Source organism: Chiloscyllium punctatum, chromosome 42 (genome assembly GCF_047496795.1).
Source record: "Chiloscyllium punctatum isolate Juve2018m chromosome 42, sChiPun1.3, whole genome shotgun sequence".
Classification (NCBI taxonomy): Eukaryota; Metazoa; Chordata; class Chondrichthyes; order Orectolobiformes; family Hemiscylliidae; genus Chiloscyllium; species Chiloscyllium punctatum.
Genome location: NC_092780.1, coordinates 31634827 through 31657758, shown reverse-complemented (window position 1 = coordinate 31657758; position 22932 = coordinate 31634827). Strand labels below are relative to the sequence as shown.

Genomic DNA, 22932 nt, shown 5'->3' with positions numbered 1-22932 from the left:
ATCAGCCTCCATTTTAATGTATCCACGAGGAGCTGTTCTGGCCTCATATTACCAAATAAGCCTATTCACGTCCAAATGCTGCCATTGCAGCACTAACAATGACATTTCTGCTGCTATATATCTGTGCATTGCAATCCCATTGATAGCCCCAGCCCCTGGCCCCTCTCACTATTCAACTTCTGCTCCAAATCTCAGCCCCTGCTGCTTTTTGCTTGTCATCAGATTGCAATCTGGCAGATAGGGAAAGCATTAGGCCACAGCTCACTTGGTCTTCATGTTATAACATGCCAAGGACTCCAGATGCAAAATGCCTTTTCATAAAGTGAAGTGTAAGATGAACACAAACTGAAACAGCCAAGCAAAAGCATGAGTAAAAAAAGTGCTACCAAAAGACAGAAAATAAAGGGACAAAAGAAAAAGTTTTCAGCATGGAACAGAGGAAAGCAAGAAGCCCTCTATAGAGAGACAAAACAACATGAAAAATATTTTATTATAATTTTATAATCCTCATTTGTCTGAGAAATAATATTGTAGAATAGAAATTGTACAAAGTTAAAATACTCAAGTTATTTACTTATAGCTAAAAATGGTAAATTGGCCCATATGTTGATTCTAATCTTGTGGTGTGAATCCTTCATTTGTTCATTTGTAAGTTGACATGTAAGGGCCATAGTGGTCATAGAATCATATAACACAAGTCAGTTTTAATAATATACCAGATATATAACTGCTTTGCAATGTCATCAAAACCTCAGTATCCTCCTTCAAATCTGAACTCCAGCACGAATCCTGTGACCTGTGAAATGTGTGAAAGGTAAATGTAGGCTTGATATGACCTCACAGCAAAACGACTGTGAACCCAAAGTATCCGACCTCATGGCACTACCTGAGCACAATAGGGTTATCGGTAAATTTAGCTCCAAAGTGGAGTTTTGACGTTTCAAGAACTGGATCAGGATCAGAGAATAGAATCTCTACAATTCAGAAAGTGACCATTGGCTCATTGAGTCTGCACTGACCCTGTGAAGAGCATCCCACCATATCCCTGTATTTACCTTGGCTAATCCACCTAACCTGTCCATCCCTGGAAACTATGGGGCAATTTTTAGCATGGCCAACTCACATAACCTGCATATCTTTTGGCCTGTGAGTCCTGGTGATGTGAGGCAGCTGTGCTAACCACTGTGCCACTGAGCTGCCCGGGGAATATGTTACCAGGGAATATATATTTATTTTTATTTGGCTCCTTCAACATTTTTGATGATTACTGGAGATTTTAATCCTTAACCAAGACCATATAAATCTCCTTAATCTAAAACCTATGGGACACACACAATTCTTCATCTTGTCATGAGCCCAGTTTAATTTAGCAAGCTAATTTTTTATTTGTTGGTTTTTCCTGGTTGAAATTTACAGGCCTGGTAGGGCAGTTTATAATGCTGTTTCCTGGAATTAAATCTTAAATTAGAATGTCAGAATATATTCAAAGTACTAACTTGAAGTGTTAATGGGTACTTTGATTAAGGTTTATAGCCCCAGTGCTCATGCAATGTTCATGAGAAACTCATAAAATCAAATGGCTTGTAATGCATTTTTCCCAAAAGACATCAAGGTAATTCAAACTTATAATACAATCAAATCATCATTGGTTAGGCCACTGTTGGAATATTGCATGCAATTCTGGTCTCCTTCCTATTGGAAAGATGCTGTGAAACTTGAAAGGGTTCAGAAAACATTTACAAGGATGTTGCCAGGGTTGGAGAATCTGAGCTACAGGGAGAAGCTGAACAGGCTGGGGCTGTTTTCCCTGGCGTGTCAGAGGCCGAAACCTTATAGAAGTTTACTAAATTATGAGGGACATGGATAGGATAAATAGACAAAGTCTTTTCCCTGGGGTCGGGGAGTCCAGAACTAGAGGGCATAGGTTTAGGGTGAGAGGGAAAAGATATAAAAGAGACCTAAGGGGCGACTTTTTCACGCAGAGGGTGGTACGTGTATGGAATGAGCTGCCAGATGATGTGTTGGAGGTTGGTACAATTGCGACATCTAAGAGGCATTTGGATGGGTATATGAATAGGAAGGGTTTGGAGGGATATGGGCTGGGTGCTGGCAGGTGGGACTAGATTGGGTTGGGATATCTGGTCGGCATGGAAAGGTTGGACCGAAGGGTCTGTTTCTGTGCTGTACATGTCTCTGACTCTATTACTCCATGACTCTAGTCCGACCTGCTCCCAAAGTGTGTAATAACATCTGAGAACAGGTAGATTAGGAAATATCTACAAGTTATATTATTTTTCAGAAAAGCACAATTTAATTGAAGGTAATATAAATTGAAACCATTGGGAATAGCCAGCAGGTCCACTACCAACTGTGGAGAGAGGAATAAACGTTTCAGATCTGCAACCATTGAAAGCTGATGAATTTCACTCGTATTTTATATTTTTATTTTAGATTTCTAACATTCCTTTTTTTTTGCATTTTTTATTTAGTTGCAGTTGTTTATTGCCTTTTTAATGAAAAACATACATAAATGGTGCAGCAGATTAAGTGAATTGGCCATGCTAAATTGCCCGTAGTGTTAGGTGAAGGGGTAAATATAGGGGAATGGGTATGGGTGGGTCTGTGTGGACTTGTTGGGCCGAAGGGCCTGTTTCCACACTGTAAGTAATCTAATCTAATAAAAGATCATGTAGAAGAGTTTCAATAACTGCACGTTCAAATCAAGATTTTTCAGTGAAAGCTAGTAATCTCTACACTCTTGATACTTGGCCAGTGAACAAACAAAGCCAAAAGAAAGGTTTTACTTTCCAAAAAGAAGGCCTGGCTCCAGACAGAAGGAGTAAAGGTTATTTTACCCTCCCAAATCTCTTTCTGAATGCTTGGCCAGTCCTCTTGCGTCAAAGAGCGATGAGGAACAAATATGCACACAGCGCTGCATGCACACAAGCTCGTCCTTTGTATTGTGAGGCCTCTCCATTCACAAAGGACGGCTGGAAGTAGTGTGACTAATGCACTATCCCAGGCCCTTTTGTTTGTGCCATAATAATTTCCATGTGAAAAGACATGACATTGAATCCAGCTGGAAGAATGAAATGTTAGGTCAAATTACAGAACTCAATCACTGCCTCAATGCATTGAGCTTTTGTATGGAATTGAAAGGGTGAATTTTGTTCCCAGTAATTCTTGAAAGACAAGTTATATCGCTACTGAAATGGAAAATAATGATCCCAAAATGTGAGGTTTTTTTAAGAAGCTGCTGTTTCTGTTGTCTGTATATTTCTTCTATAATTTCATTCGCGTGTATATTTTAGACATGGCTTTGACCCTCAAGTTAAAGCACCACCAGACACCCGTCTCTAAGGAGAGAGCAGCCAGATGATTATAGTGACTCTTATTTATTTCATCTTAAACATTTTTACTACCTTTCAAATTTGTACTTAAATTAAATACCAGATACAATAACTTGGCACAACTGAAGATGGTTATTGTTGGAGGTCAGTCATCGCAGTTCCAGGACATAGAGTCAGAGTCAGAGAGATGTACAGTACAGAAACAAACGCTGTCCCTTAGGGCTTTTTTTATATCTTTGCCCTCTCAGCCTAAACCTGGCTCAGTAGTAGAGACTCTATCACTGCCCAACAAGAGACCTATTGATTTGATTGTATTATAAATTTGAATCACCTTGATGTCTTTTGGGAAAATCTCTCAGAGTTCCTCAAGGTAGTTTTCTAGGACCAATAAATAGGAAGTGACAAGTAACTTGTGTATCACACAAATGCCAAACACTTGCCATCCTGATGAAGGGCTTATGCCCGAAACGTCAATTCTCCTGCTCTTCAGATTGTGCCTGACTCACTGACCATCTCCAACAACAGAGAACCTGAACCATTCAGTGGAATTACCATTACCAAGTCCCCCACTCTCAACATCCTGACTAAATTGGACTAGCCATATGTCCAGTGGCTGAAAAAGCAAGTCAAGTAACTTACCTCCTTAACCCTCCAGCATCTAACTATCTCATACAAGGCACAAGGTACTCTTTGGTGGGTTGGTGTGGGCTGAATGGCATGCTTCAACTTTGTGGAAATCTATTCGATTTCTTTTGTATTTCATCTGTTGCATGTCTTAGCTTATAGGATGGTTCAGAAAAGATTTACAAGAATATTGCTAGGGTTGAAGGATTTGAGCTGTAGGAAGAGGCTAAATCGGCTGGGACTATTTTCCCTGGAGCATTGGAAGCTGAGAGGTACCCTTACAGCATCGGAGGCTCAGGGCTGACCTTATAGAGGTTTATAAAATCATAAGGGACATGGATAGGATAAATAGATAAGGTCTTTTCTCTGAAGTGGGCGAGCCCAGAATTCTGTAAATGCTGCAATTACAGTATTTAAAAGGCATCTGGATGGGTATATGAACGTGAAGAGTTTAGACGGATATGGGCCAAGTGCTGGCAAATGGGACTAGATGAGGTTAGGATATCTGGTTGGCATGGACGAGTTGGACCGAAGGGTCTGTTTCCATGCTGTACATCACTTTGACTCTATGATTGAACTTCTCACCCATATATATCGGTAACTCAGCCAGTTGGCATCCAACATGTAGAAATAATTGAGCTACATGTGTATTTGCTTTCCAAGGGTGGAGACAAATTGACTCCAACTGTAATTTCAAGCTGCATAGAAATGACCAACAGTCCTATATTCAGGCAAAAGAATTGTAGCGTTACAGATTGGTTACAGCCCAGGAGGAGCCCACTTGGTGCATCAAGTCTGTGTTGGCTTTCTGCAAGAAAAGAATCAGCTGGTCTCAATATCCTGCCCTTTCTTTGTAATCATGTAAATTTATTTTCTTTATGTGCTCATCCAATTCCTCTTTAATAATCTTGACTGATTCCATCTCCAGTCACACTCTCAGGCAGTGCATTCCAGATTCTAACCATTCACTGCATAAGACAGTCTCTCATGTTGCCATTGGTTTGTTTGCCACTAACATTCTTGATTTCTCGATTCTGTTCCATGATTTTGAACTTTTCTATTGACTCTCTTCTCAATTTTCTCTTCTCCGGGGGAACAACTCCAGCTTCTCCAACTGTCAGGATACCTGATGTCTTCCTCATCTTGTAGACTCAGAGATGTACAGCACAGAAACAGATGCTTCTGTCCAACTTGTCCATGCTGACCAGATACCCCAACCTAATCTTGTCCCATTTCCCAGCACTTGGCCCATATCCCTCTTAACCTTTCCTATTCATATACCCATCCAGATGCCTTTTAAATGTTGCAATTGTACCAGCCTCCACCACTTCCTCTAGTAGCTCATTCCATACACGCACCATCCTCTGTGTGAAAAAGTTGTCCCTTAGGTCTCTTTCATATCTTTCCCTTCTCACCCTAAACCTATGCCCTCTAGTTTTGGACTCACCCACCCCAGGGAAAAGACCTTGTCTATTTATCCTAACCACACCTCTCATGATTTTATAAACCTCTATGAAGCCACCCCTCAGCCTTCGACGCTCTGGGAAAATAGCCCCAGCCTATTCAGCCTCTCCTTATAGCTCAAATCCTTCAACACTGGCAACATCCTTGTAAATCTTTTCTGAACCCTTTCAAGTTTCACAACATCTTTCCTTGAGACCAGAATTGCATGCAAGGTTCCAACAGTGGCCTAACCAATGTCCTGTACAGCTGCAACATGACCTCTCAACTCTTATACTCAATCATACCAATAAAAGAAAGCAGACCAAACACCTTCTTCACTATCCTATCTACCTGTGACTCTACTTTCAAGGAGCTATGAACCTGCATTCCAAGGTCTCTTTGTTCAGCAACACTCCCTAGGACCTTACCATTAAGTGTATCAGTCCTGAAGCACCTTGGATTTATTTAAATTAAACTCCATCTGCCACTCCTTAGCCCATTGGCCCATCTGATCAAGATCCTGTTATAATTGGAGGTAACCTTCTTTGCTGTCTACTACACCTCCAATTTTGGTGTCATCTGCAAACATACTAACTATACTTCTTATTTTCATATCCAAATCATTTATATAAATGACAAAAAGTAGTGGACTCACAGTGAATACAGCACCAATCCTTATAGCATTCCTCTGGTCACAGGCCTCCAGTCTCAAAAACAACCCTCCACCACCACCCTCTGTCTTCTACCTTTGAGTGAGTTCTGTATCCAAATGGCTAGTTCTCCCTGTATTCCATGAGATCCAACCTTGCTAACCAGTCTCCCATGGGGAACCTTGCTGAATGCCTTACTGAATTCCATATAGCTCACGTCCACCGCTCTGACCTCATCAATCCTCTTTGTTACTTTTTCAAAAAACTCAATCAAGCTCGTGAGACATGATTTCCCACGCACAAAGCTATGTTGACTATTCCTAATCAGTTCATGCCTTTCCAAATACATGTAAATCCTGTCCCTCAGGATTCCCTCCATCACCGACATCAGGCTCACCGGTCTATAGTACCCTGGCTTGTCCTTACCATCTCTCTTAAATAATGGTATCACGGTAGCCAACCTCCAGTCTTCTGGCATCTCACCTGTGACTATCTCAGATACAAATATCTCAGTAAGGGGCCCAGCAATCACTTCCCTAGCTTCCCACAGAGTTCTAGGGTACACCTGATCAGGTCCTGGGAAATTATCCACCTTATCCACCTTTCAAGATACCCAACACCTCCTCCTTTGTAAAATGGACATCTTCCAAGATATCACCATCTATTTCCCCATATTCAAATCTTCCATGTCCTTCTCCACAGTAAACACTGATGCAAAATATTTGTTTAGTATGTCCCCCACCTCCGGTGGCTCCACACAAAGGCTGCCTTGCTGATCTGAGGAGTCCTATTCTCTCCCTAATCACCCTTTTGTCCTTAATGTATTTGTAAAAACCTTTTGGATTCTCCTTCACCCTATTTGCCAAAGCTATCTCATGTCCCCTTTTTACCCTCCTGATTCCCCTCATAAGTATATTCCGAATGCCTTAATACTCTTCTCTGGAACCATTCTTGTTAATCTTTTCTGCATCCTTTCTAATGTCTGCACATTCTTCTGAAACTGTGTGGTGCACTGAATTCCACTTAGGCTAAGCAAGGTTTTTAAATAAAAGTTTATTATACATTCCCTGCTCTATAAAAGAACTCTTCCTAAAACTCAGGATCACTCTTTAAGTGCTTTATCAATCTGCCCTTCTACCTTCAACTTGTAGGATTGGAGATAATTTACAGAACAGGGTAAAAAAAACTGTTCAAACCTAATGTTCAACCAAAACTAAATTGTCTCCAAATTCGGATGTTGAGCTCCAACAAAGCAGATGCTGCTTGTCTCTCTGCCTGTGCAAAGAAATGCAGCTCCAGGTCATAATTCACTTCTTCCCTGAAAATGGGCCTTTCTTCAATCATCGAGAAAATGCCAGGCCTCTTCCGAGCAGCCCTCACACCTTGACATGGCCCCCAACCCTTCCCCCATCAAATAGAACGGTCCTGGATGTTCTAAACCACTATCTATATTCTGGAAATTTCTTCTTGACAAAAATGGACGCAAATGAAAAAAATTCCAGCAGCAAGTGGCGATAGTGATGGAGGGTTCTGGTCTAGGAATTGGGGCAAATTCTATGAGACCTCCACCTACTATTGTCAGTGGTGAGGGAGGATAGCTACAGCATTGCAACAGACTTGCGGGAGAAAGGGGACATTTGATGGGAGGGGGTGATGGGAAGGGAGAGCAGGCAGACAAAAGGAATTCCTCAGCTCAATGAAACCCACACAATCATCACATACATCAGTGTTTGTCCTTAATTTTTTTTCTTGTTTGTAATGATTTGTTGCCATTCAAAGAAAGAATTCCTGCATCATGAATTTGGGTGGTCAAATCTCATGCTACAATTTCATCTTAGCTTCCGAAATGCCAATTCAGATTTTGAGAAAAAGAATATTAGAGGACCAGGATCTCAAACCTAAGATTAAGGTCATGTTTTACCAGCAGTGCAGCATCTGAGACTTATAGCAGACACCTCAAAACAAAAACTGGTCACATACTGGATGGTGCCATAGCGAGATCTTCCAAATCTGGTGGCTCAAAAAGTGATCCAACAACGATGTCCTCTCCCAGCATCGAGGTGCTAATCACTGGAAACCTGCTGTGCTGTACAGGACATGTCATGCACGCCCCGGCACAAGATTCCTGAAGCAATTACTCTACTTGGAACACGACTATGGCAGGAAACCCTTCATTTACCAACACAAGCCTGATTGCCTGAAAATAGCAGCCATGGGAGTTGGGGTTGTTGTCTTAGATACCATATCTTGTATTCAACCTGGCAAGGTTAGCACTGTTGCATGAGGGGTCATTACCCACAGCCTAACCCACTAAAAAAAAGCTGGCAATAGCTAAATGGGGCTGGAATTCTCGAATCAGATTTGGCCTGCCACTTTTGAAGTCCACCTCCTTCTATTTCTGCATGAGTGGATGACCAAAGATCTAGCTCCTCGTAGTTCACATTTGCTGAAATGTAATCATTGAAGATGACATATTCTGCTAAGTTACTGAGTTTTATTATTGGATAAATAATGCTATTTATCTGTCATAGAGTCTTAGAATCAAAGACATATACAGTATGGAAACAGACCTTTTGGTTCAACTCGTCCATGCTGACCAGATATCCTACGTAACTCTAGTTCCATTTGCCAGCAATTGGCCCATATCCGCCTGAATCCTTCCTATTCATACACACGTTCAGAAGCCTTCCAAATGTTGCAATTGTACCAGTCTCTACCACTTCCTCTGGGAGCTCATTCCGTACATGCATCACCATCTGCTTAAAAAGGTTGCCCCTTAGGTACCTTTTATACCTTTCCCCTCTCACCCTAAACCTATGTCCTCTAGTTCTGGACTCCCCCACCCCCAAGGAAAATACCTTGCCTATTTAACCTATCCAAGCCCCTCATGATTTTATAAACCGCTGTAAGGGCACTTTTCAGCTTCTGACACTCCAGGGAAAATAGCCCCATCCTATTCAGCCTCTCCCTGTAGCTCAAACCCTCCAACCCTGGCAACATCTCTGTCAATCTTTTCTGAACCCTTTCAAGTTTCACAACATCCTTCCTGTAGGAGGGAAATCAGAATACTCCAAACCGTCATCTCTTTACATCTCAAAGCCTTTTTGTTTTAACCTTGCATGTAAAAGTAAGCAGCTTTGGATATAAGGTGAACACATGAAACATTCCCTTTTAGATTGGGAGCTTCATACTAACAAGGAAGTTTGATTCAATAATTAAATTATTTGACTTTCCTGATGTACGTTTACAGATATACAAGTGTAATTTACTTCTATGATGTACCAGAGGAAAAGTTCAATACAATTTTAATTTTATGGTATTATTATTAAAGTAACTTATCCTTTTTAAAGGTTGACCAAATGTTTTGAAAAAATGTTATATTATCATTTTGCAGTCAGATTAAAGTAGATTTGATTTTCTGTACTAAATATAAGTGATTACTACTGGCCATTTTCAAACATTTGTTGCATGTGACAATAAATCTAATTCTCATTCAAATACTATGGTAGACCTTCCTTTCAAATGTGTGCATCATTTGTGCCATTGTTTTTTTCCAAAAATTGTCTAATACAGTCTGAAATAACTCCACAGAGGCTGGTAACCCATCACCAAGTCACTCTTTATTTAAACGTGCACAGTACATGGACTCTGACCAGCTAGCTCAGAGTCCCTAGAGTGAAGAGAATCCCTGAGACGCCTGTTTATATCTGTCAGCCAGGGCTCCCTGATTGACCCAGGTAAACAACCACAACCAGGGAACTGATACTTAATGAGATCCACCTGGTCAACATTGTTCCAATCACTACAGGGGTCATCAATAATATACTGGAAAGTGAACTCCCCTTTATATTAACATGGCTTCAGACTCACTCAAAAACAAAACATACGAACAGTAATACACAGGCAAAATTTATTTGACTATCAAATTTATTCTCCATCAGCCAATATCTAAGTTGTTTTCTCTTCTGACTTGTATGACAAGAATAATTAAATCACTGTTTTGCAGGAATAAAGGTATTTGTATCTGGCTAACTTTATCAAATATTCATTAGCTTGCCTTGAGTCCTTGTGGTGACTTGCACTTTGGTTCAGTTCACCTATCTTTAATGATAGCATGACTGAAAGTTGCCATTTTTATCTCATCCTGGTCACGCAATCTACTGTTTAATGAATAATGTACTGGAAACAAGGATTATAACTGAAGATATCTTCTTACGCACAGTATAGTAACTACAATCTGTGAGTTTCTAACCTTGATAACTATGGATTAACCAGCTTCAAGAGGTACTTTGGGATTGCAAGAAGTATTTTGGACTTCCTTGTCACTTTTCAATTTTACAGAGTTTGGCTTTCATTATTTTACATGATAATAGAAAATGAGTTCTTTGGCATAGATTAAAACATTTTCTTCCATCAGGCAGAAGCCTATTCATCTGTTATGATTTCTTTTATAGAATATTGCACATATGTCAAATTGTTCACTCAATGAAATCCCTGTAGCATTAAAAGAGCCCAATAAGGTAATGCTTTTGAAAAGATGGCACATGACCAGGGAACACTCTAAAAGAGAATGCAGCATACCAAGTGAGGCAAAGTAAATTTGGTTAGTCATGCATCTGTCACAAATAGCGTGAGGCTAGAAATCTCCTGCAGCAATCTACAATGGATGCCTGTGACGGATCAGAGATTTCACAAATGATTTAATTTAGATATGTAATATTAGTATGGATTTTTATCTCAGAACTAGCTTAAAAGTTGTAGTTATCTAAAAAAAGCAGATCCTCAAAATGGTTTCAGAATTCTATACTGGGAGGATGCTTTGTATTTTTTGACTTTTCATTAAGCATGTAAGACAGGGAAAGGTCTGTCATCTTGGCTGAGTAGTTAAGCCCAAATAGCTGAAATGTACAGGGGAACCTCGGTTATCCGGTATTCAATTAACCGAACGAAATACTTCCCACCTGTGTCCTTCGGATAATTAAGGTTTCTCTGTATTGGGTATACCCTATGTAGGTTCAAATTCCAGAGATCTTGTGGTGCAATGATAGTATCCCTACATCTGGGTTAGATAATCTGAGCTCAAGTCCTACCTGTGTGTCACAACATGTCCAAACTATTTGATAAGATTAGCTATAAGACAAATGACAATTTATTTGATGATTCACTTAAATGTATATATTAGTTAATAATCAAGTAGATTATTGCTAAGTAATTATTACAAGTAGTATATATTAACATATATTAATCAATAATATAATTGGATCAACAGAAATGGTATTTATCAAATGCCTTAGATGTTCATTGCTATGTATTTTTGCATATTATTGAGCCTATTGGCCAGTGTTTGAATGAACCTATTCTATCTGGCAGACTAACTTATCTGTGATGATGCTGTACATCATTAAATTTTCCATCCATAAAATCATAACACTTCATGATTTTGTGACAAACACACAGAAGGTACCATTCTGTAGGCAGGAACATAGTTGTTTCATATACTGTAACTAATTGGAATCATATGTCTATTCCCATTTTAAAAAGTGCATGCCCATTCATATTTAAAATTTCTCAAAAGAAATGTCAACTGATGGACGTTTAACCGGTTTAACACTCCAATGAACTGATTCAAAGCTATTTTAGTTTGGACTACCCTCAACTCCTGTTGCTGTATGAGCTTGCAAATTACTCTTGCGAATAAATCTGTTTGATGGTTTAGACTGCCATGCAAGTTAATTGGTGATGGAAGTAACCATGGAAGGGAGTTCTTCCCCTGCCATCATAGGAATTGCAAACCTGTACCCACACCTCCCCTGTCACCTCCATCCAAGGCCCCAAAGGAACCTTCCACATCCATCAAAGTTTCACCTACACATCCACAAATATCATTTATTGTATCCTTGGCTCCCAATGCATTGTGGAGCTCGGACACCTTCTTCCTGTGCTATCTCTTTCAATCCCTCTGCTAACATATTGATTGTCAAAAATTTAGCCCTAGAGGAACGTCAATTTACTCCAGTCAAATATTGCCTCTGGTTCCTGCTGCAAACACACTGCCATTGGTGCTTAGCCTATTCCCCTCATCTGGTAATGACTCATGCTGAATCACAGTGTTCACATATTTTATGATTCCAATTTCGATCTGACGCCACATCCTCACCATCAAAGACTGCCTTGATGTACAGGAACAGAGACCCAGCTCATGGAGCAGACCAGGCTGTTTCTCAGGGCTGCTCTCTTAGCACTGCTCTTGCTTAGCCCTGGCCTAAATCTTCACAGATCCCTTGCCAAACCAGTTAGCACAGTCACACAAGCGTGCAGCGAGTCCTCAGTCAAGCAGGCACACATTTTGCTGTACAATAGTGTGGTACATCAATCTCATACCTCCACGATGTGCCAGCAGCTAACATGACAAACAAGAGCATCCACACAAATGTTCCTGACATCAACAGTTCTGTTTCATTGGCCTCTCATAATTCCATGCTGCTTAAATTGCCAGAATTGTCAGTATGGTTTTCAAGTTACCAAAGGCACTCTGACATTCTTTTATCCATTCAAATTTCTTGATTTGGAGGAGCCAATGTTAGGCTAGGGAGTACAAAGTTAAAAATCATACAACACCAGGTTATAGTCCAACAGGTTTATTTGGAAGCATTAGCTTTCGAAGTACTGCTGATGAAGGAGCAGCGCTCTGAAAGCTAGTACTTCCAAATAAACCTGTTGGACTATAACCTGATGTTGTGTGATTTTTAACTTCAAATTTCTTGCCTTTCTTCAATAAATTTGTCAAAGGAGGTACGACAATGCAGAAATTTTGAAAGGATATCCGATACAACTTACTTATGCCAATACATATTGTAGGATTTCATATTTTGCCTTCAGCATGGGATAATCCAAAATAGCCCTTTCGCATTTCTACATGCTTCTCGACGTGTCTCATGGTTTAGCCCAAATAAGTCGACCTTGCTTTAGCATATTCACTTTAACCAGATTTATGATCAAGTTGTATCTTTGTAACTGATCAAACAATTTGTTCAAGAGATGCAAATGTTCTTCCCAGATCTATTTGGATGCAATCAAGTCATCGTTATAAACAATGTACTTAGATAGTATTCAATAATTCTCTTGGTTAATCATTGGAAAGTTGCTGATGTATTTTTCTTTCCAAATGGCATGACTTCACATTGATAAAGTCCATCCAGTATCATAAAAATCAACATTTGTTTCACTCAATCAGTCAATACAACTTTTCAATATCCTTCCAACAAGTCAATTTGATGATGAACCATGTTTGCCTAAATCTTTCTATACTTCAAGTCATGGAATTGGAAATAAATCCACTTTTGTTACCTCATTAACTTTGTAATAATCTATGCAGAATCTTTGCAAAGTATCCAGTTTCAGCACTATCAAGACAAGTGAGCTTCAGCTGCTATGACTCAGTTCAATAATGTCATTGTCCTTCTTGAACAAATTTCTTTGGATTGAGTCTATAAGGTTGTTGTTTTAAAAGTAATGCATTCTCTTTATTAACATCATGTATAACCAAAAAGGTTTTTCCAGAATATTTAACAAATTGCTTCATAAGTGTCTAACAGCTTTTGTAAGTCACTTAAGTAATTTTCTAGAAAACAGAGTATTCAGCTATCCAGTGTTTTAAACATTTTGATAGCAACTAATTTTAATTACTGGTAGATCAACTTTAGAAGTCTTGGTCTCTGATTAATTTTCAAATTACTCTGATGTATTCATTTAATTCCCTTTTTCTCTCACTAAAATAAGTATACTGTTATCCTGACTGTTCTTGCTGGCATAAAACTTCCTACCATGACAGACTCACTGAGTTTTTTTTTCTACCTGGAGTACTATGGGAAGGATGTTGTGAGGCTTGGGGGATGTTTGGAGGGGATTTGTGGGGATGATGCTAGGGGTGGAGGGTTTGGGCTATCAGAAGAGGCTGAATAGGCTGGTGCTGTTTTCCCTGGAGCATCATAGGCTGAGGGGTGACTAGATTAACTTAGGATATCTGGTCTGCATGGATGAGTTGGACCGAAGGTTTTGTTTCCGTGCTGTACATCTATGGTGGTATTTCCATGTATCTGCCACCCTGTATCTTCTTGCTACTCAATTCTCTTTTCCCAAAGACACCTTCAGCATTTAATATTAGCAAGCCCTATTGACTAGTGTTGGAAGGAAGGTTTGTGGCAAGAAATCTATTCAAAGAAAATCCTAGCAGAGCCAGATGTCAACAGCAGGTATCTTTTGCAATATAGCAGCAAGTGGTATGTACTTCTTACTACACGGTGGAGCAGTGTTTAAAGTGTCAAAAGTGAAGAAAACATCAGCAGAAAAAATCTATAGAAATTCAAAGAGAAGATTGAAGAGAACTCAGCAAAAGAAGAAATGTTAAGAATTCAGCAGCTTAAAAGTCACACAGAATCAGTCAGCCACTGTGACAGCAGCAGCTAACATTTAAAGGCTGAAACAGCTATAGCAATAGTGAGACTTCCTTTAAAAGTTTAAATCAGCCAGAACCAGGCAACAACAAAAGTATTAAAAAACTTGTGAGGACCAGGAAGAGTCTGCCTGAAGCTACAACTTGATAAATCTGGGAGAGAAACTTTTAACATCAAGCTCCAGAAGTAAACTCAAACCTTTGCAGAAAGGATAAAATATTTCATTTTATGATGAAATTCAGCGGTTGGGAAGCTGAAGAAAGCAGACTTTGTTACCTTTCAAACAAAACAAGCATCTTTTTAACCACAAAAAACATTATCATGAGCTGCAGCGATTTTGTTTTCTGAAAGAAGGGAATTACTTTAACGGCTCTTCAAGCTTTCGATTAAAAACAAATAATTTGCATTTTAAAATGAATTTATGTTCTACAACAGAAAATATTTACAGGCATAGAAATGCTGCAACATCAAGTGGGACATTTAAAAAATGCACTAAATCCAGAATTTGCTGATTATATTGGCAAAGAAATCATTACATAATACCATACACCATTAGAAAAACAATTCTGACTCCCGAGATAAACTTCCATTAGAACATGCATCATTAGATACTGATGTATCTATTTTAAAAGAAGCACCACAGCCATTTTTAAAGGAAATAAATGACCCATCTGACTGAATTCAACCATGGCAATTGACATTAAACTTAATTAAGCTTGATACAGGAGTGCCCGTCACTGTATTAACTGAGAGAAACCCTTGGTTGAAAAACAAAGTTACAACCTACCAATCAGACATTACATTGGGCAGACAAACAAGACCTAAGAGTAAAAAAGTTGAAATGTGTCTTTATGAAATAAAGATTATCAGTTTGCAGAACATGCTTAGGCCATCCAGAACAGAAAATTTAACTTTAGAGCAGATGTTTTGCTCTAAATTTGCTGTTTCAGCCCTTAGATATTTGCTGCTGCCGTTACAGTGGCTGACCGACTCTCTGTGATTTTTAAGCTGCTAAATTCTTAAATTTACTTCTTTTGCTGAATTTTCCTTCTCTCTTTTTGGATTTTTGTAGATTTTTTGTTTTGCTGATGTTTTCTTCACTTTAAACACTACTCCACCACGTAGTAAGAAGTAATGATGTCCATACCACTTGCTGCTATATTGCAAAAGAAACCTACTGTTGACATCTGGTTTAGATTAGATTATATTCCCTACAATGTGGAAACAGGCCCTTCGGCCCAACCAGTCCACACAGACCCTCCAAAGAGTAACCCACCCAGACTCATTTCCCTCTGACTAATGCACCTAACACTATCAAACTTTTAGGAAAAACCCAACATTCAAAGGAGACTTCTCTCATTAACTAAATATATGTGGGTCAGCACCAAGCTTTAATGGTTTTCAAAGTTTCTTGTCTGAGCCCAGGAAGAAGCATGTACCAACTGAGATCAGCTACTTTGTGACTAAACAATTGTTTCACATTACCAACTTGATTTCATTAAGCTGAAGGAACTGTTTACTTGTTCCTCACCTGTGGAAAGATTTTCAAGGCTTGATTTCCAAAATCTGAGGTAGAACCACCATTGGACAATCGCTAAACTCATACTCCAACACAACTAGAGAACACAAACTGTTGAGAGAAGAGTTTGCCAATACTGCACAGCACTGCACTGACAACATCGATAGCAATGGAAGATCTTGACCAGGTGACAATGTCAAAGGAAGAAGATTAGTTCTTTCACGAACTCAATTGTTTCCCATTGCATACTTTGCAGAACATAAAGATTCTACAAACAGGATAACTGCTGCACCAACATCAAGAAACATCTTTAATGAAAGATATTCAAGAAGTCAAAGAGCCACTGGCACAAAATGACAAAAAGCAACGTCTGAGCAGATCATTGTTGAGCCAACAACCACCTACTCATCCAAGTCAAGAAAAGTTTACAAAGTCAGAACATTGGACAGGTGAAGGTACACTGGCAAGCTAGTTATACTTAGTAAACAATTGTATTATGGTTTAAACAAAGGAGAAGCAGCTTGGAGATTGATTTTGTATAAACCTAGTGATGTGGACTGGTTAAATTGAACGCTCCGGAATAGTGACACCCACTGATATAGAAATTACCGTCTCTGGGGAGGAGCTAGTCAGTTCTAAGTTGTGAATTCTATAACCTACAACCATTTGGTATGGACCTAGTTACTATCTCTTAGGAGATAACAATATTGCTTACCTAGTTAACACATCTTAAATTATGATGTGGAGGAACCGATGTTGGATGGGGTGGACAAAGTTAAAAATCACACACAACACCAGGTTATAGCTAGACAGGATTATTTGGAAGCACTAGTTTTCAGAGCACTGCTCCTTCATCAGGTAGCTATGGAACAAGATCATATGACACAGAATTTATAGCTATAACCTGGTGCTGTGTGATTTTTAATCTTAAATTAATGTAACCTGTAATCTTACTATTATGTAAGAGATAACTTGATGTTACTCAGCATAAACCTCTTCCAAAGATGTATTGTGGTTATTCCTTCACCATTTATCATAAGTCACTCCCATATACTAGTATTACAAGAAGTATTAGTGGCAGAAAATCTACTCAAAGAAGATTCTGCCAGACCACATGCTAGCAGCACAAATCATTTACAATGTGGTGGTAATTGGTGAAAACATTGCCATCTCTTACCATTATCCACTTAGTTCCAAAATTAATTTTTAATAAAGTCAGCAGTCATGTGAATATTTTAAATTTCAATTATTCAAAGTCAACACAGCCAAAGGACTAAAACTATTCTACAAACCTGAAACAATTGCAGAAAATGGCTAGGCCAATCGACAATACTTTTCAGTAACACTGATATGTGCCTGATTCTTTGTGCAACACTTTTGGTTGGCATTGCCTGGTCGTAATTGGGTTTGTAACTAGCTGGAGTCAAGATTAGAGTGGTGCTGGAAAAAGCACAGCAGGTCAGGCAGCATCCAAGGAGCGGGAAAATCGATGTTTCGGGCAGGAGTCCTTCATCAGGAATGAGGCTGGAAGCCTCCGGGGTGGAGAGATAAATGGGAGGGGGTGGGTCTGGGGAGAAGATAGCTGAGAGTGCAATAGGTGGATGGAGGAGGGGGTAAAGGTAATAGGTTGGAGACGAGGGTAGAGCGGATAAGTGGGAAGGAAAATTGACAGGTAGGACAGATCATGAGGATGGTGCGAAGCTGGAAATTTGGAACTGGGGTAAGGTGGGTGGGGGAGAAATGAGGAAACTGGTGAAGTCCACATTGATGCCCTAGGGTTGAAGAGTTCAGAGGCGTTCTTCCTCCAGGCGTCGGGTGGTGAGGGAGTGGCAGTGGAGGAGGCCCAGGACCTGCATGTCCTCGGTAGAGTAGGAGAGGGAGTTGAAATGTTGGCCCACGGGTGGTGGGGTTGATTGGTGCGGGTGTCCCAGAGATGTTCCCTGAAGCACTCTGCGAGAAGGCATCCATTCTCCCCCGTGTAAAGGAGACCGCATCGGGAGCAACGGAGGCAATAAATGGCATTAATGGAAGTGCAGGTGAAACTTTGATGGATGTGGAAGGCTTCTTTTGGGCCTTGGATGGAGGTGAAGGGGGAGGTGTGGGCGTACATTTTGCAATTCCTGCGGTGGCGAGGGAAGGTGCCAGGAAGGGAAGGTGGGTTGTTGGGGGGGGTGTGGACCTGACCTGGTAGTCATGGAGGGAACGGTCTTTGCGGAAAGCAGATGGAGAGGAGGGAAATATATCCATGGTGGTGGGGTCCATTTGTAGGTGGAAAAAACATCCGCGGATGATATGGTTTATGCGGAGATTGATGGGGTGGAAGGTGAGGACTGGGAGGTTCGGTCCTTGTTGCGGTTGGAGGGATGGGGTTTAAGGGTGGTGGTGCGGGAAGTGGATGGGATACGCTGGACGGCATCTTCAACCATGTGGGAGGGGAAATTACGGTTTTTAAAGAAGGAGACTATCTGGTGTGTTTTGTGGTGGAACCAGTCCTTCTCAGAGCAGATACGGCAGAGGCGGAGGAATTGAGAATACGGGATGGCATTTTTGCAGGAGGTAGGGTGGAAGGAGGCGTAATCCAGGTAGCTGTGGGAGTCGGTGGGTTTGTAAAAAAATGCTGGTGTTGTAACTAGCTAGGCTACTTCTAAGATCAATGCTGCACACATAGATAGCTTTACCCAGGATCAAAATCTCAAGAAAACAGCATAAAAATTCAAGCAACAGGGACTGGGATTATTTCTGTTTGACCGGAAATAGAAACTTCAATCCTGGTTGAAATGAAATGTCAACATGAAGACTTCTATGACAGTTGGCTATGGATAACTCTTACTAAATTGCCACCAGGTCACCACTAAATTGTGCTACAATTTCACTAAGGAGTATAAATTAGAATTGGCAAAACTACATGCTCCCAAAACCAAACTGCACATGGCTAAATATTTTGAGAGTGAACAATAACATTTTCTTCACCAAACGTTTTAAAAAGATAACTCAAGTTTTCAAAATTTCTCAAGCATCATTTCAAACAGAACCCAATACAGTGGTGCCTTGGAATCCGAATTTAATTCGTTCCAGGAGGCTGTTCGGATGCGAAAAGTTTGGATTCCGAAACTATTTTCCCCGTAAGAAATAATGGAAAGTGAATGAATCCGTTTCTGGACCCAAAAAAAACATTTTCAAGACACTTTTAACTGCAAATACACATGGTTAAGGTAAAATAAGATGAGTAAATGACCTAAACATCAAATAATAATAATAATAAAAGCAAGAAGTAAATGTACTAACATGTAAATAACTTCATTTACCTTAGTCAGGAGTGCTCATGGTGAATGCACTTATTTGCTTCACTACTCTTCTTGGGTGCCATGGTGAATGCACAAGGGTGATAATTAAAAAAACAGCACAAATCAAGGTGAAAACACGAGGTAAACTAGTGATGAACACACGAGAGATGCTTTCATGACTACTTCCTGGGACGAACTGAACAAACAATGTGTGACCTGAACGGTACGTGGTGTTCGGATTCTGAAAATGTGTTTGGATTTTAGGGCAAAATTTTCTCGAAATAATTGTTCGGATTCCAAGTTGTTCGAACAATAGGGCGTTCGGATTCCAGGGTCACCACTGTATTTCACACAAGGAGTATCACTGGCAGCACTGTTGGAAGCTCAGACGTATTTTATATAAAAGTAGCAATTGCTCTGATGCAGTTGTGGGGAGGGTAGGGCTTTTTGTTATATATTAACTTATAGGATGTGGACAACAGTGGCTTGGTCAGCATTTATTATCCATTCATAATTGCCATTGGAAGGTGTTGGTGAGTGACGTTTTTGTATCACTATAATCATGGGATTCAAAGTCTCCTTTAGAACTGCTGAACTTCTTTTATTGTTCTTGATTCTAACATCCTTTCCCGTATCTGATACCTCCTGAGAATGTCTTTTCCAGCATCTGTCTGCTGCTATGTTGAAAGGCAATCCAAGTGGAGAAAATTATTCCATTTGGCATGACTGGCATTTCCTAACTTTTTGAAAGTAAAGATGTAATTAATATTTCTCAATATTATGTTAGTATATTATGCTTCAGAAGTTCCTGTTCTTATGGGTTTTTGCCACTTACAGGCAAAGAGATTCTTTTTAGTTCTTAGTTACAATGCCTTTTTGACCACTGCATGAACTAAATGCTGTTGACACCAATGCTTGCAATCTGTAAACAATATCAACAAAATGAGCAGACTTTTATAAACTGGCACATAAAATTAATCACAATGTTGAGATTGACATAATGGAGAGAAGCCTTTTACAGATGTATTTAAAATTAAAAGCAGTCAGTTAATGTGTTTGGCTCTAGTAAGTCTCCTGGTTTTCTAATAGGCATGGGAAGAGCTTTGGAGACATAATGACTCAGATACTATTCAACCAATGCAAATGCCAATAAAATTCTTTGATCATTATGCCAAATAAGCTACTGTACTTAACCAGCCAGAAGAACTGGCTATTCTTCTGCTTAAGAATGAACAATCAAGCACACCACATTCAGGGTGACAACTCAAGTGGTCAAAGCCAAGACTGCAATTAACTCATAGTTTTATTTTGCAGGGCATCTGTTACAGGGCAAGACTTAACTCCCCTCAGTATTATTCTTGGCTCCTCTCTTACTGGCACATAGTTGCATAAGTGTTGGCAATTGTGTGACTGATCTGATCAGAGTTAAAAATCACACAGCACCAGGTTACAGTCCTTCAAGGAGCGCTGCTCCGAGAGCTAGTGCTTCCAATTAGACCTGTTGGACTATAAACTGGTGTTTTCTGATTTTTAACTTTGTACATCCCAGTCCAACACCGGCATCTCTAAATCAGATCTGATCAGAGTCAACTGTCAAAGAGGGTATGGCTTTTCATAAAATATTAAAGCATTTTTAAAGATGGACACAAACTAAAATCTGACTAGCAAGCTGGACAAGGAAAGTGGTCAGCAAAGCTGGTGAACAATGAAGAAGAATAGTTCATATTTCATATAAAAGAATATAGGAATTAGCTTTACTAATAAGAAGTCCCACCAGCTTGTTGGTGGCTTAAGTCTATGTACTCAGTATATCATACGTTCCCCCTCATCTTTCTAGAAATGCATCGAATTGCAGCTTGAATCCATTTATACTGTCCTCTTGAATATCTTTCATAAGTTGTGCATTGCCATCGCCCACAACCCTCCAGATGAAAGGATTTTGCCTGAAAAGAGAGAAGTATTACCCAAAATATTCATCGTATACTCATTAGGACAAATGCAAGAATACCAAATTTCAAGCAATTAAAACAATTTATGCCATAGAGGAAGAGAATGCTGTTCGTTGACAAGTTGACTGTGATTGACAGTCAGACTGTTATGGAGAAAGAGACTATTAGTTACCCGAGCTACTGGCTAATTAAAAACTGTGCAAGGCTAGAACATATTCCTTTTGCTTGGAGAGAACAGCTCCATATGTACGAATGTATGTAACTTGTAACAAGTGTAAATGAGTCATGTTATGATCTAGATTGGTTATCACAATTTAATTGTTACTGTTCAATCTACTACAGACAACCAGAGAATCATAGGGTCTAATTTCCTCCTCTCTGGAGGTCACAAATTGTTTTATGAAACAGATCCCAGACAACACAGCACTGTACTTTTAAGACATCATGACACGTAATATTCCAGTATAAAAGTAGTTGCCTTATTCTCATTGTTTGTCATGGAGACTGTATAGTGTGTTCAATCAATTATGTGTAACAGAAGTTAAATTACCATTGTCCCAATAGAGAGACACAATTAGCAATAAGTTTAACTCAAGGATCACTACACCTCAGGCGAGGTGAAGATTGACAAGGGAATATCTTCAAAGTGACCTCAGCCAGTGCATGAGTTCAACCCACACTATTGGCAGCACTCAGTGTCAGAGACCAGCCATCCAGCTAACTGGGATAACCAACTTGTTGACAAAATGTGTAAAAGCTACAACATTTTGTTGAACTCAATATAGTGAAACTACAAGGAAAATCATCACTCAATCTCAGGGGCTGATTGACATACTTATATCTTTATAAAATCTTCGCCATAGGTCTACGAGTACTTTCATGACCACTACATATTACTTCATAGCTAAAATTTAAACACCACAAACTGTCTATAAGAACAACAGCAATGTTGGAAACCTTGTAGCTTAAAATTAGAAGGCACAAAGGCTGGATAAATAGCAGTTATACCAACTTGGGAGACATTGATCAAAGCCCGAATAGAACCTGACATCCTACACATGAGGCTTTAATCTCAAATTCCAAGAATATTAAACCAGTCAAACCCTTTAATTACATTGGTGTCCAGAGCTGTTAAACATTACTTGGGGAAAAGAAATGCTTAGAGATATCTCTTTGTGTGAAGACACTACATTCTGAAGTTCACAAACTCGCTTAGTTTGTATTTATATGCTGTTGGAGAGCATGTTGAAGGTCAAAGATGTAGGAAGGCTTACATAGAATCAATGAATAAAATCAATCAATTATTCAAATTAAATAATTAGTTCAGTTATTTAAATTAATCATCTTAATCGACCACATCAATCATTATTAAGCAGATTAATCTAATTGTTTAGCTCAAATGATGTACTTATTCAAATCAATTAACAATAGTTAATTCAATTAATTGGTTAAATCAATTGATCTGGTTAATTAATCAAGTCAATTAATCTAATTCCTTGAAAGTGGAGTCGTAGCTAGATAAGATATTGAAAAAGGCATTTAGTGTGCTTGCCTTTATTGGTCTGTGCATTGAGTATCAGAGTTGGGAGGTCATGTTGTGGGTGTTCAGGACATTGGTTGGGCCACGGCTGTTGTGAAACATGAAAGAGTGCAGAGAAGA

At 39.5% G+C, this 22932-nt stretch overlaps 1 protein-coding gene across 3 annotated transcripts in view; it reads right to left on the bottom strand.

Moving 5' to 3' along the window:
• Window positions 1–22932, bottom strand: part of LOC140465873 (gap junction gamma-1 protein-like) — a 77765-nt gene that overhangs the window by 27003 nt on the left and 27830 nt on the right. The window contains exon 1 of one of the 3 annotated variants that reach the window (XM_072561746.1): window positions 19345–19681. The exons of the other annotated variants lie outside the window; for them this stretch is intronic. The gene's annotated coding sequence lies outside the window, so the exon portion shown is untranslated. Of the gene's footprint in view, window positions 1–19344; window positions 19682–22932 lie in introns of those variants that run through there. 3 annotated transcript variants of the gene reach the window in all.